This window comes from Ursus maritimus, unplaced genomic scaffold (genome assembly GCF_017311325.1).
Source record: "Ursus maritimus isolate PB19 unplaced genomic scaffold, ASM1731132v1 scaffold_25, whole genome shotgun sequence".
Classification (NCBI taxonomy): Eukaryota; Metazoa; Chordata; class Mammalia; order Carnivora; family Ursidae; genus Ursus; species Ursus maritimus.
In genome coordinates, this window is record NW_024425008.1 from 33,551,791 (window position 1) to 33,565,288 (window position 13,498).

General features: G+C 38.7%; 1 protein-coding gene and 1 pseudogene across 2 annotated transcripts in view; one reads left to right on the top strand and one right to left on the bottom strand.

Moving 5' to 3' along the window:
* The window catches only part of FUT8 (fucosyltransferase 8), a 411,868-nt gene that overhangs the window by 337,326 nt on the left and 61,044 nt on the right, over positions 1–13,498 (bottom strand). The window lies entirely within an intron of this gene.
* LOC103672131 lies at positions 11,326–12,549 on the top strand (annotated as a pseudogene).

A 13,498-nucleotide genomic window follows, 5' to 3' on the forward strand; every position in this document is an offset into this window, starting at 1 on the left:
GGGAAGGATTTTTAGTGCATGCTTAGGGGAGAGGATTCTCTCTTTCCTACCAGATACGAGTGAGTCAGCCCATAACAGAGATTACCATTGCCAGCAATCTAACAACCACAAGAAGAATTAACCTTAAAATGAAGTCAACACACTACAGATGGCAAACAAAGAGAAAAATCCTTGAAGAAATGTTTGAGCTGGTGGTTATATCACTCCTGAAGGCTACTCTTTCTGGACTTGTAATAGTGCAAAATAGTAATTCTGGTTTTTTCTCCATAACACCATAAGCAGAAATTACATCTTGTATATCTTTAATTTCCTCACAGTTCCTAACACAGATATAGATCTAGAAGCACTCAAAAATATTGGATGAATTAAAATTTCTTTTAAATATAATAGCTCGTGTTCTTGCCTTTAGAAACAAAATATTACCTGAATTAGCAAGGGGGAAAAAGTAATTTAATACAACCCAATCTTTTTACAGATAAAGAGATTAAGACCCAGATACATTTCAAGATTTATCAAGTTCACCTAGCTTTGTTATGGCAGAACTAAGGGGGGGGGGGACCTAATAATTGCTTCATCAAAAATGACCATAATTTCCAACTGAAAATAGAGAAGCAATGAGACAGTATATTACCATGGTAGTTAAAAACTTTGAAGTTAAGACAAATGTAGCTTACTTACTAGCTATATGTTCTTTGACAAGTTACTTAACCTCCCTGAGCTCTGGTTTCCATCTGTAAAAGAGAACAATAATCTCTAGCACATAGGGTTGAGGAATAAATGGCTCAACATGTAAAATGCACTCAGCACAATGCCTGACACATAATAAACGTCCTATGTATTGCAGACCTATCAAATGGGGTTTATTCATAGCTAAATCAATTTTTTTTTTGCATTAGGCTAGATCCGCTCTCCTTTATCTTTCCTTTCATTTAATTCAGACCGCTGACCTGTGTTTTTCCATCATGTATAATTATAGTGTAGCCTATACAATTGCCTAGCCCGGACTGCCTTTCTTATTGGAACTGCCCCTGCTGTTTCCACACATCTGTCGTATTATGGCAGCAAGAAAAGCCCTGTTATGACTGATTGGCCATTGGCCACAGCTAATTGGTCAAGAGGTGGACACCTGACCCAAATGGGCCAATGAAGCCATTCCTCCAAGATTTTTAGACTTTGGAAGGGAAGTAATCTCAAGTCTCAGCTAGATATATCATCTGAAAAATGTCGTTGGACATGTTTTTGTTTTGTTTTGTTTTTGCCAAGTAGAGAAACACATTCTGCATTTAGAGAATAAAGTCAATGGACAAAGGGAGAAAAAGAGGATGAAGAAAGTGTCTTTGTTATACTGGAGATCTCAGTTCCAGGTTTTCTTGACTATTGACAAAATCTCTGCCTTTCCTTCTGCTTTGGGTGGCCTCTACCAAGGTTTCCACCCAATATTCTTCTTATATTTCCCTATTTTGCATAAGCTAATTTCAGGTGGGTTTATTTTAGCTGTGATTAATGCAATGGTATGTTATATTGTCATAAAGTCAAAAAATAAGAAGAAGAAAAATCCTTAAATTATCTTTATTAACAACCTGAGTGATACTTCTAAGAATATGATCAAATTTATAAAAATGAATCAATAAATCTTTATCAACTGTATGTAAAGTACCTGTAAGCAGAGACTTCAAATTACCTCCCTATATCTGTTCTTTCACTCTTCCATAACAACCAACCCCCAATTTTTAAATGGTCATTTTGCCACTCAGCTAAAACCTAATATTTTCCAGTCTCCATTATTGCATAGGTATGGCCACATGACTAAATTCTGGCTGTTGAAATCTAAGTAGAAATGTTGTATGGGACATCTATTAAAAAAAAAAAGTCATAAAAAGAAAGGGAATATACCCTCTTATCTGTTCTCTGAATCCTATTACCTGGGCCATAATGTGATGACTGGAGCCCTTTCAGCCATTTTGGACCATGAGGAAGAGAGCCAAACCCTGGGGTTAGCGTAATAGTGAGGAAGGAGCTGGCTCCCTGACAACTTTGTGGCACCTCCATGCCAGTCGTGGGATGCTACCTCCGAAATTCTTTCATGTGAATGAATGAATGAATGAATGAATGAATGAGCAAGCTTCTCTCTTATTTAAGCCACCATTTTCTAGGTTTTTCTGTTACATGCCGCTGAACCTAATCCTGATACAGTGCCACAGTAGTTTGATAAATTACGTTAAGCTGGATCCTTAATGCTCCATAAAAACAGAAATAGATCCAAAAATATTTGAAAGAAATATAACAAAGACAAGTACATACTACTATATTGAAAATTTTTAAACCAAAAATAAAGATACAGACAGGAAGGATGGGATAGGTGCAAGAGAAAAATTAAAAATTCAGAGAGAAAAATTCCAGGCAAAAAAGACGAAAAATTACCAGTATCACTATGTTATAAATATTTGCTCGAGTAAGAATGGGTCTTGCCACAGTCACCAAAGTTCCAAGGTTCTGTTTTGCAGGGACAAAACTCTATCTTAAGAGTTCACCGGAGGGAAAATTAGATTCTGAGGAGAAAAACTAACTCTAACCAAACTGACAAAAGTCTGAAAGACCAGAGCGTCCCTTGAGGGCAGAGCCCCTGCCTCTCTGTCTTGGTCACAACTAGTACCATATTTGCTGAATGAGTTAATTAATTTTCATTGCAATGCAACTGCCAGGGGGATCAAGAAACGCATAACCTCTGGTTACTCAGGATCTTCTACAGTTTCCATGGGAACGAGGCAGTGTAGAGTCACGGTTCAGAAAGTAGATTCTAACTATATTCGAATCCAAGCACCGCCACTTAATAGTGGTGAGACCTTGGGAAACTTTTTAAAACTATGTGTCGTTTTTTTCATTCATGTAAAATGGGAGTGATAATATTATCTACCTCACCGGGTTGTCCTGGCTATAAAATGAGTTATTACATGTAAGGCTCTTAAGAACAGCACCTGGCGCAGTTAGCACACAACAAATGTTTATAGCTCTACAAAAACCCTAAGCTAAAGCAAGCGTTTGTGGACACTATTATTATTATCTGATCTACATCCAAAGTCAAGATCACATGAAAACAGAATCTCGGGAAGAAAAAGAAGTAGGTGATTGGCAAGGTTTCCTGAACCGAAGGTTGAGTGTCGCTTTAGTTCTGCAGTACATGCTACAATACAAGTGTTGGTATTTAAAACAAAGAGTAAAGGTTCTAAAAACAACCCCCTATAAATTGTGCTGTCTCAGTTTACAAGACTTGTAAACCCACATAGATTGGGTCAAGGGGAGCTAACTTCTATTTCTTTCAAGGCTGATCATTTAGTTTAAAATACACTTCCTGTCTTCTGGGCACTTCTGTCAAACGGCTGAGAAGTCCATCCAACTTACCTGAGCTCTTTAAGGTGCAAGGAACCAAATAACTCGGATGACTCCAAGGAAAAGGGGATTTGAACAGTTTTCAGTTCAAAATACATGAACTGAAATTGACCCTGTGGCTGAAGCACCATCAGATACCAAGGCAACCAGAGGTCGGATCCACATCTCCATCCCTCTCAGGTTCCCTGCCTCATTCTCTGCTCTTCTGCTCTTCTCTCAGTACCGACTGACTTCCAGTTTTTATCCTACCTTTTGGTTTCTGGGGCTCGTGATTTTTGTTCCCTTATAATTTCATCTTTTTCGTAGTATAAGACATAATCTTAACTTTCTCGGTTTCTTGATTCACATTCTCCAGAGAGGGAAATCTTGTCGGGTCTTCATGTCTTTCTCTACTAAGTCACGTCATGGGTCTTCTGGCCTTCAGGCAGGTATCATTCTGGTCCAAACTACTATGTCAAGATGGCGGTGGCTGCTGCTTCAGCAGAGTCTATGGGCCTGGGCACGGCAGACCCTTTAGTAGAAGTAGGGGGTGGTTACACACAGGGATTGACATTCCTGACACCCTGCTGTAGTCCTTTCCCTCACTTTCCCCCTTGGCTTTCAACAACTGTCTTCATCTCTCTAATATTCACATATAGATCTTACCACTCTGTCCTTCTGTCCCCAGTACTTAGCAATCCAACTCAAGCTCAGCCTTCATATCAGTCTTTCCAAATTCCCTGATGCATTGTTTCCAGTAAATGCTCTGTTGATGAAGTCAGGTGGACTCTGTGGGAGTTTATCTCAATGCACACAATCTAGCGTCTCACCAACAAAATGACTCAGCCCCCCCTTACGCTGTCACAAAATGAGCTCAGAAGAAATCATGAGTTATGTAAAGGCAACACTCATGGCTCCTTTTAAAATCAGCGAAAAGGTGAAAGCCCTATGATAATGGAACAAAACTGTCTTCACATAGGAAAGATAGACATTTTAAAAGCTAATTGACAGGCGAGTTTTATTAAAAGCTAATTCTATCTGGTGTTGAAGCAAAGAGTTTATGAATATATACTATATAGATAGCATATAGCTCTTATAGATAGCATATAGCTCTAGGGTGGCTCAGTCGGTTAAGCGTCCAACTCTTGGTTTCAGCTCAGGTCACGATCTCACGGTTGGTGAGATCCAGCCCCAGCTCAGGCACCGCACTCAGTAGGGAGTCTGCTTGAGAGTCTCTCCCTCTGCCCCTCCCACCTCCTTTAAAAATAAATAAATAAATCTTTTTAAGAAAAGAAAAAGAAGTCCTCTAGCTCTGAATTAACAAGGGGGACTGGGAAATACAAAGAGGTACACGGATGTTTGCTGGGCACTGATATTTCTGCCACGTGCAGTAGATGACCAACACAGCCACACGTGGCCCAGCTCTGGATTAAGTAATTTGGTTTTTTTTAAAGATTTTATTTATTTGACAGAGAGAGAGACGGCGGGAGAGGGAACACAAGCAGGGGGAGTGGGAAAGGGAGAAGCAGGCTTCCCGCTGAGCAGGGAGCCTGATGAGGGGCTCGATCCCAGGACACTGGGATCATGACCTGAGCCGAAAGCAGACACTTAACAACTGAGCCACCCAGGCGCCCCTGGATAAAGTAATTTAAACATGACACAACCTGAAGATGAAATGGACAGCAGTAGGTGAATTCTAGAAATCGTGAAAGATGTGATAACAGATTAGGTGAAAAAGTGACTAATGATGAATGAAATTTGGGGCTTGGATGACAACTTATTTGATACCATTAATATAAGTCATAGTTCAATATAATCACATTTAGAATTCAGTCTTCTGATCCCAACCCAATATTCTGTCAGGCTCAATACTTCATTTACAAAAATGCAAAATCCTAACAAAGGATCATTGAGTCAGATGGTGTCCCCAGTGTCTAGAATAGTGCTTGGTCTATGGGAAATGCTCAGTGAACATTAAATGAATGGATGAGTGAATGAATGAATGAAGAAAGTGACTTTATGTCAACGTAAAGGATTTGACTAAAAAAAAAAAAATGTCTTTACATGTTGTTAGATCCTGCAAATGGTTTCCAAGGCAGTTGTAATCCCTTTTAATAGCTATTTTTAAAGTATCCTAAGAAACCTTCCACATACTTATGTCCACATTCCTAAACAATAGAAGAAATCCAATTAACTTTGTCTTTCCTTTTATAGGAGTATTTTTCATTTCTAGAATAAGGGCCTAATAAAAGAATCTATGCAGCCCTTTTACTTTTAATATTCTGTGTGCCTCTAAGACAAAATGTGCTTGATTAGTTCCACCCTCCAACTTACAATGAATGTATTTACCGACTCCTCCCAGATAGATATGGCTGTGGTGATCACATTTTACTCACCAAATGGAGTGAAACTAAGTCTAACAACTAAATCTAGTACTTAAAATCCGAATTTTCCTGAAAGTCTAAGACACATGGACACCACAGGGATGAATCTGAAATATTTATTTGAACTCTGCATGATTCCTCATGACCTTCTACTTCAAGTGTCCTTGTTCGTATATCAGGGCTGCTATTCACCAATAGGGCAACATTTTGATCGGTCAGAGGTCTATTTTGATTGTCTGAGACCATGCAATAGTATTTTGAATATTCGAAGAGTACCTTTGTCTTCTGTGAGCTTTAATTTGTAACAGGGAGGCTAATTGAAGCTCTGGTAAACAAGATTGCACTCAGATCATTTTGATTCTGTGGTAGGAGAGTTTTTAATCCTTTCGTCATTGTCTCCCAATTACCACTTACCACTTTGTTCATCAAAGAATGTGGGATAAATTTTACACTCATTAAAACAAATCTAGACTCCAGTATTACATGTAGATGAAGTAAGACAAATTTTTACAGACACAAACTAACTTGGATGTGTGTATGTGTGTGTGTGTGTGTGTGTGTATATGTGTGTGTATATATATATGTGTGTGTATATATATATTTAATGGTTTTAGGTTTAAGTCAGTCATACTCTGACAGAGTAGCGTGAACCATATAACATCTGGAGGTACCCCTGTATTAATGACTCATAATTTCAGTTCTAGAAACATATACATTTCTAGAAAAACCAAACTGCTAGATAGAGATGCTCATTAAATTGCTTGTACAAGAAAAAGGATATTACTTTTTTTTAATTATAGTTGAAATGAAAGTTGAATAAAGTGCATCGGATTTCCCCTAATATCCTTACAATCATCTTCAACTGCTAGAATCATCTTCCAATGTTTTCTAGACTCAGCAGCACAATTTACTCTCATCCTTCGTATTTCCCAGCCTCCTTTTTACTCAAGTTGGAACCATGTTCTAGCCAATGGGCTGCAGACAGAAATGATATTAAGTTAATTCCTACTCTGGTTATAAGTGCCCCTGTAAGAACCTCCAGCTTTTTCTTCCCCTGCCTTGGTGATCTTGGAGGCTAGATATTTCAGATGATCTCACTATAAAATAGGTAGGTTGCCAGGATCCCTGAGTGTCCACTAGGAGAAGAGCCACCCTACAAGCAGCGGACTGTGACATGAGCAAGGAATAAATGTTTATGGCATTAAGCCACTAGTGTTAATTAACCAACTATGATAGTGACTAAGAGGATAATGGGGGCTGAAATCTAAGCCCTGGTTTAGTACCAAACCATGTAGCTTGGCAGACCTTCACCAAAATGAGTGCCCTGGTCCGCATGCCCTCAGGGGAGTTGTACCTTTTGTAATTCTCATGTAGATGCCATACGGACTATCAATAGCCGTGACTGCATCCCCTCTCAATTGATCACCCAGTCTGCACTCTTTCTCCCCTTCACAATCCCTCTATAAAGACCTGCCAGACCAATATTCCTAAGGCATAACCCTGATCATGACATTCCCTGCTCAGAAACCCCCAGAGGAACCCCATTGCTTTGTGGATTAAGCCCAAAATCTTTAACATGGTCTCCAGACCCTCCGCAATTCATTGAGCAAACCCACCTATGCATCCCAATCACTACCTTTGTCTTCTCACTCCTGTGTTCTCCATCTCTGGAAGCTAGTGTGACATGGAACCAGGAGCTCCCTCATCTTGACTCCACATAGCAGGCGCGCCCCAGCTCATACCCAGCTTACAAAACCTCCACCTTCACTCCCTCCACGAATTTCTATAGTGTGGAATTTCTTCAAGTCCTCCAGCCTTCAGGAGAAACCTTTTCCTTTAATATCCAAATCTAAAAGCTCAACTTCCATCCTATGTATGATAAATTCACCTCCATCTGGTTTATTTGTGGGGGAGAAGGAGGTCTGTCTCACAGTTGTTCTTGAGGCAAGTCAATCTATAGCCTGTTCCCCCATTCTGGCTCTGCAGCATAGCTAGAATTCAGCTGTATTCTCACCCCTTGTTGGAAGGTGTCAATAGCAACTCATCTTACTTGTGTAGAAGTCCCTACTTGTGTGGAAGGTGTCAATTGCAACTCATCTTAGCATGAGGGAACCAAGAGGTAAGGGAAAAACAACATAAAATGCATCTACTCCTACTCTATGAGCAGCTAGGATTGGCAGATAAAATATAGAATATCCAACTAAATGTGACTTTCAGATAAACAACAAATCATTTTTTAGTATAAGTATGGCCCAAGTATTGCATAAGACATATTTATGCTAAGAAATGACTTGTTGTTTATCTGAAACTCGAATTTAAGGGAGCATCCTGCATTTTTATTTGCTAGATCTGGCTCCATAGTAGTGTCCTCCCTTTTGTTAAATTCTTGATCTTTGGCTCATATTGAGGAGGAAAGCAGGACTCTCCCTGCCAATGTATAATCCACCAAAAACACAGCCATATACGTATATATTTATATGTATGGCATGTATATATAGTATTATATAGTATCCTTGTATCAAAATAGCATTCCCCCTTCAACAGCAGTGTTTTCCTTCCTATTATCCATGTGATATAATGATTTCTACACAATAATATCTCCTGTATGACAAAAATAAGCCTCTTGAAGTCAGGAATCTTATTCTTCATATTCTTTCATTGGCTAGTTAGATCTTGGAGGCAGCTTTCTGGCATTAACTATCTACTTGCTACATTGGCATTTCAAGAATTCAAAACTAGCAACAGCGCCAGAGATTTTAAAGCAGATAACAGTCAGAAGAAAATGCCTTAGGCATGTATAATAGCAAAGCCCTAGCACTTTTTCTGACTTGCATCAGCCTTGGATTTTTACTTTGGGACTTGCACATATGTTTCCAAATATCTTCCAATGTCTTCCAGGAAATACTTGGGTGGGATTTACGTGAGGTGCGTCAGACACTTGTAGGAACCCGCAAGTTATGGCTAAAAGTCATTCTCTTAAGATAGCTTTCCAAAGGTGTCACTCTCTTCCTAAAACAGTCTAAGTAGCATCCCCACTTTGTGGGTGTCATTTCACTCGTACGAACGTACTTACACGCTACCTGCAATGCTGGAAAGGAGCAACCTGGCCACAAGTTAACATCCTGTGAAACACACAGCCTCACTGTTCAGCTCCTACATCCTGTGCTTTTTTGGTAGCACCTCTGGAAGCCAGAAAGAAGGGTGGGTTAGAGATTAAAGTTAACTAAATACCGTAAATACTATATAGAATCATGGAAACAAATGGCCTTGTTCTTTCTCTCCCGTATTCAAACAAGTGCAATGGTCCAGATGCTAGTCGCTTAGGTGTCTACCATGATGATGATTCTTTCGCAAGGAACAAGAAATTAATTACAGCCATGGAGGTGCCCTGGAGTCATAGTAGAAAGAGTGGGTATGGTCTGGCTTCTGTAAGCAAGTGATCCAGAGATGGGGGACATTTCCCAGACTGCTTTATGGAAATCTAACCCTTTTAGAGAACTTTGGTTACTTTGCTGAAAAAGAAAAAGAAAAAATATATATATGTATGTATGTATGTATATATCAAGTAGCAGCAGTTTTTAAAATGAGATAACATATGCACATGATAAAAAATGCAAAGGGTATATGAAAGGGCATAAAGAGAAAAATGAGTCTCTCCTCCACTCCGTCCCCTAGTCCTCCTTCCCTGAAGCATAAGTGACACCAATTTCTATATCTTTCTAGATGTATTCTCTGATGTGTATAATTATATAGCCCTTAAACAGATTTTACTTATATATAATATATATTATATAAAATAATAGACTATTATACACATTGCTTTTTCAACTCCTTTTTAAATATTTTTATTGGGAAATATATAGGTAAGCTAAGGGTAAAAAATTTAGATAGTGGTCTCATATTTGTATTTAACAACATCATTTTTAAAAAATTTTTATATAAGTTTAATTGATTAACAGATAATGTATTATTGGTTTCAGGGGTACATGTCTGTGATTCATCAGTCTTATATAACACCCAGTGCTCATTATAGCGTATACCCTCCCCAATGTCCACCAGGTACTTACCCCATTCCTCCACCCCCATCTCCTCCAGCAACCCTCAGCTTAACAACATATTTTCAAAAGCAGTCCATATTAATACATGCCACTCTGCTTCAGTATTGTTATTGTTGTATAATAATCCATTATATCGATGTACCACTAACCAATCCCAATGTTGATGGGTTTTTTGTTTGTTTCCAACCTTTGCTATATATTGAAAAAGCTATATATTGCTCTTTCAGTTATTTTTCCTTCTTAGAAAAATGGCTTCAAGTATCAAATAAGATATTCAACAGATACTGATTGACCACTCACTATGTCCAATACATGATACCTAGGCCCTGTAAACAATAATGAAACTAAGACTATTTCTATACATTTCGCCCTCTTCAAATTGTTTGGTCATTTCACAGGTGTGTGCTATGGGATTTGTATTGACCCTCCCAAGTCTGTAACTTAAGATCCCTTCTTCATCCATTAAAAACAAATCTTCTCTTCTAAATTTACCTCACCATGGCAAAGTAAAAGTTTCATAGATCCAGAACTTTAAACTATCACTTGAAGACTATATATCAGTTTTCTCTGCAAAGGTAAACCTATGCTTAATGATATAATTACAGAATTTAAGAACCGGGGAAGGACCTAATGATCCTACAGACCGATCTCTTCACTTTACAGATGAGGCAAGTAAAGCTAAGAAGAGGTTAAATCACTGAGCCGTGGTCATACTCTAGCTTATTTTTCTGATACAAAATTGGTTCAGTATACCTCCCCATCCCCCATTTAAAAGTCAATCTGACTTTCACTTGTGGCCATGATAGAATAACAGGGACCTGATTTACCTTTTACCATAAACAAATGGAAACCATTTTGATGGTTTGAGTTAACAATTGAGTTAACTATTAACAATAATTTTCAAATATTGGACAACATGCAGCAGAGGACAGTGATCTTAGAAAGAAGAGAAACAAATGAAGCGAAACTATTATTACCCCAGCTTACTGCCTACAGAGAGTCCAGGCTACAGCACAGGCAAGGGAACCCCAACAAAGCCTGGCAATTTTCCTGAGTCAAAGAGACAGAAGTGAGAATTCAGATTGGCTAAAGCAGCTAGAATTTGTAGGGTAGATGACCAGAGGGGAGAAAGCTGCACACACAGAAAGTACTGGAGATCTGCAGGGGATCCCCCTTGAGTCTTAAAGTAACATACATGTGTATGGAAACTATGAGGCCAAGAAAAAAAAAATACCTGAAAGGAGCAATTACTGGCATCCACCCAGGGCTGGAAATACTTCACATCCCCAACAGCCTAAATGGAAAAACTTTCTAACACATTGAGCATTGGCTTGAGTATCAGAAAGGTATTGCCTCTTTAGTAGGCCAAATGAGCCCTTCGTTCTAAAGGCTGGTCTGCTCCTATCAGCATTTAAAGGCAAGCTTCAAAAGGATCAAACTCTTTCCTAGTAACTTAACTGTGTCCCAGAACATAACTCAAAAATATTTAAAGGAATACAGAAAGAAAGAGAGAAAGAATCAAGCAGCCAATATTGTGAAATTCATAATGCCTGGAATCCAATATTTTTATTGATACCTTTTTTTTCACCAAGCATGCAAACTGAAGCAGGAAAATGCAACCCATAATGAGGAAAACCAATCAATCAATCAATCAATAGAAACAGATCTGACAGAGATGGGCTCCCGGAGATCCAGGCCCAGCCCTCTAGCAAGACAGAGCCCCACGGCATTTTATTTTCTTTTGTTTGTGATTTTACATAGACTGAAGTTTTGTAGGTTAGGTTAAACTTGGGACCTCCTCGAAGAGGACCCATTTATTTATTTATTTATTTCCAAAATGGCAACCTCCAGCAGTGCACAAATGTTAGATCTGTAACAGGCGATGCTGAGAGAGAGCAAGCATTTCAGGACCTACAATTAAAGAACTTAAGATGTCAGGAGGATAATAAGAATGTAAGGGGTCCTATAGAAATTCAAACCCTAATGAAAAAAGTCAAAGAGACCTTGGAATAAATCATCGACAGGTCCACATCGGCCAACTGTATTTGATTGACAAGCTTATCATTGAGAATCAAGAGAAGCCTTGGACCTGGGGAGCTACGACTGGCCCCCATTGGCAGCTCTGGACCACCTTCAGCATCCATTCTGTGCTTGGTATGGGGGCTCCCAACAGACTACTCGTGGCCTCTTCTATTCGCTTAAAATAGCCTCTTGCTCTGCCGGCCCTGTAGGAGCTGATAAACTGAGTCCGGTTTCCATTCTTCTGCAGCCTCAGTAAAAAAGGATGGCTGTCCTTGGTTCAACTGTTAGAATTAAGAGCTGGAGCTCGCTCAAAATAATGCTGTGTATTATTGGGTCTTCTCTCTACCTCACCCCTCTTTTGTATCTTATCACCACTGGTATAGAGTACCTCCACACTTTGTTTCTTGCTTGACAATAAACAGAATTGTCTCCCTAAAAAAAGGATATGACACAGGTGTTAAAATTGTAGACAAAGACATTAAAACAGCTGTAATAACTATGTTCCATATGTTCAAGAGAGTAGAAAGAGTGAGCATATTAAGGAAAGAAAAAGAAAGTTTTTTTTTTAAAAAGAGCAAAGTTGAACTTACTGTGAAAAATACAATATTTGAGATGAAAACTCAGAACTTCTATGACAGTTATAATTTTTGCCATTATTTCTATCATTAGTAATGTCACAAATGTAAAATAACATTTTCATTGGGTCTAAAAATACTCCTTTTCATATAGAAATCTCAAACCCACATACCGTTGTGCATCAAAACTATCAACGCAGAATAGTGTTTGCATAGTAAAAATATGTTAGCTGCACTTGCTACTGGTATTTGTAAAGAACAGACGCATACAGCCTTTTCTGTATGCAAAACATGTTAAGCCAAGCATAACTTCTATTCAGAAGAGTTTAAAGTCCAATGAAGAATAAAAAATTGGGTTCTGCAACTTCATTTTTAAGCTTGGTGCATGCATAAATTAAAGAAAAAACCTTTTATATGAGCCACTTAAGACAGGGAATAAAACTAGAGACCCTTGCCAGAGTCAGTGACAGCAGTATTCCCAATTTGAGGGTGAGCTGAGGCTTGAAGTATCTAACGTAAGAAATGTAGTAAGAAGAAGGAGCAAATTAAGCAAGAAGCTGAAGAAGACCAAAAGGAACTCTTACGAAGAGTGGAAATGTAAAAAATGTGAGGACTACGGTTTACAAGTATGTATGAATCTCCCTGACAGAGGCGGAGAAGGCGATAACATGAAAATGCAATTAAATCCAACCAACAGTTATTGAGTGCCTGTTACCTGCAAGACACTGCGCCAAATGAAGTACTATCCCCTTCCTCCAGCTGCACGAAATATGATGCAAGAGATGGATGCAGATACATAAATAATTGTACCATAAGTCAGACTGATAGCTGCAGTAACATAGACATAACAACAGCTAAGGGAGCATAGAGGAGTGAAATAATAACTGGATCTTGGGGCTGGAAAATGAGGGAAGATGACATAAAAGGCAACTTTCGAACCATGTCCTGTAAGATACAAGGGATTTTACTATATATAAAGGGAAATTCTGTAGTTAATTTAATCTCCCATTTAATTCCATTTATTTCCATTTCATTAATTTCTCCATTTAATATCCCCCTCCCACATACCACCATTCATTTCTCTGCCTCTCTC